At 47.3% G+C, this 2,500-nt stretch overlaps 1 protein-coding gene across 2 annotated transcripts in view; it reads right to left on the bottom strand.

Annotated features, from left to right (window-relative positions):
- LOC121377705 overlaps window positions 1-2,500 on the bottom strand; it is a 28,641-nt gene that overhangs the window by 20,301 nt on the left and 5,840 nt on the right. The gene's annotated exons all lie outside the window — the stretch shown is intronic.

Genomic DNA, 2,500 nt, shown 5'->3' with positions numbered 1-2,500 from the left:
TGGTTAAGGACCACACAGATTTTGAGAGGAAACCCGCTGTCGCCACTTCATGGGCTACTCTTTCCGATTAGCAGCAAGAGATCGTTTATTTGCGCTTCCCACAGGCAGGATAGCACAAACCTTGGCCTTTGTTGAACCAGTTATGGATCACTGGTCGGTGCAAGTGGTTTACACCTACCCACTGAGCCTTACGGTGCACTCACTCAGGGTTTGGAGTCGGTATCTGGATTACAAATCCCATGCCTCGACTGGGATCCGAACCCAATACCTACCAGCCTGTTGACCGATGGCCTAACCACGACGCCACCGAGGTCGGTTTAAACAAGAAGTTAAAGTCTATTTTGTTTAAAGGCGCAGACCCTAGTTTCAAACTTAGGGCCCCGTTTTACGAAGTGATCTTAGCGTTAAGATCATCTTAAACGCATGAACTTACGGTGATTTTAGAGCTAAGATCGCTTCGTAAAACGGAGCCTACCACATCTGAATAAAGCTATAATAGTATGAAACATGAAGGGTGTTGTTGTTTTTTGGCATTCAAATGGGGAAACTCCCTCTGAAAATGAACTAGAGCACAACCGTTACTTCTCAGACGTACTTGCGTTTTTCGAATTACATATAAAAATGCATTTCGTGGTATTAAAAAACCAGGAGGACTAGAAACACTTGGATGTACGGAAATGAATAATCTAAACAATACAAAGAAAGAAAGAAAGAAATGTTTTATTTAACGACGCACTCAACACATTTTATTTACGGTTATATGGCGTCAGACATATGGTTAAGGACCACACAGATTTTGAGAGGAAACCCGGTGTCGCCACATAGGCTACTCTTTTACGACAGGCAGCAAGGGATCTTTTATTCGCGCTTCCCACAGGCAGGATAGCACAAACCATGGCCTTTGTTGAACCAGTTATGGATCACTGGTCGGTGCAAGTGGTTTACACCTACCCATTGAGCCTTACGGTGCACTCACTCAGGGTTTGGAGTCGGTATCTGGATTACAAATCCCATGCCTCGACTGGGATCCGAACCCAGTACCTACCAGCCTGTAGACCGATGGCCTACCACGACGCCACCGAGGCCGGTCTAAACAATACAATGCATGTTATGTATGTATGATTTCAATTATCGAAAACGTCTCTAATAGAAAGAAAGAAATGTTTTATTTAACGACACACTGAACACATTTTATTTACGGTTATATGGCGTCAGACATATGGTTAAGGACCACACAGATACTGAGAGAGGAAACCCGCTGTAGCCACTTCATGGGTTACGTTTTTCGACTAGCAGCAAGGGATATTTTATATGCACCATCCCATAGACAGGATAACACATACCACTGCCTTTGATATACCAGTCGTGGTGCACTGGCTGGAACGAGAAATAGCCCAATGGGCCCACTGGTGGGGATCGATCCCACACCGACCGCGCTGTACCACTGGGCTATGTCCCGCCCCCGTCTCTAATAGTGACCAATACGCCGTATGGTTTAGAAACGTGGGCCTGTCATTTTACCAACTCAAGGTGGGATCTAACAGAGTCGCCCGCCCCCGTCTCTAATAGTGAACAATACGCCGTATGGTTTAGAAACGTGGGCCTGTAATTTTACCAACTCAAGGTGGGATCTAACAGAGTCGCCCGCCCCCGTCTCTAATAGTGAACAATACGCCGTATGGTTTAGAAACGTGGGCCTGTCATTTTACCAACTCAAGGCGGGATCTAACAGAGTCGCCCGCCCCCGTCTCTAATAGTGAACAATACGCCGTATGGTTTAGAAACGTGGGCCTGTCATTTTACCAACTCAAGGCGGGATCTAACAGAGTCGCCCGCCCCCGTCTCTAATAGTGAACAATACGCCGTATGGTTTAGAAACGTGGGCCTGTCATTTTACCAACTCAAGGCGGGATCTAACAGAGTCGCCCGCCCCCGTCTCTAATAGTGAACAATACGCCGTATGGTTTAGAAACGTGGGCCTGTCATTTTAACAACTCAAGGCGGGATCTAACAGAGTCGCCCGCCCCCGTCTCTAATAGTGAACAATACGCCGTATGGTTTACAAACGTGGGCCTGTCATTTTACCAACTCAAGGCGGGATCTAACAGAGTCGCCCGCCCCCGTCTCTAATAGAGAACAATACGCCGTATGGTTTAGAAAACGTGGGCCTGTCAGTTAACAACTCAAGGCGGGTAACAGAGTCGCCCGCCCCCATCTCTAATAGTGAACAATACGCCGTATGGTTTACAAACGTGGGCCTGCCATTTTAACAACTCAAGGCGGGATCTAACAGAGTCGCCCGCCCCCGTCTCTAATAGAGAACAATACGCCGTATGGTTTACAAACGTGGGCCTGTCATTTTAACAACTCAAGGCAGGATCTAACAGAGTCGCCCGCCCCCGTCTCTAATAGTGAACAATACGCCGTATGGTTTAGAAACGTGAGCTTGTCATTTTAACAAGGCGGGATCTAACAGAGTCGCCCGCCCCCGTCTCTAATA

This window comes from Gigantopelta aegis, chromosome 7 (genome assembly GCF_016097555.1).
Source record: "Gigantopelta aegis isolate Gae_Host chromosome 7, Gae_host_genome, whole genome shotgun sequence".
NCBI lineage: Eukaryota > Metazoa > Mollusca > Gastropoda > Neomphalida > Peltospiridae > Gigantopelta > Gigantopelta aegis.
The sequence above is the reverse complement of the archived record's forward strand: the minus strand, read 5'-3'. Positions and strand labels throughout refer to the sequence as shown.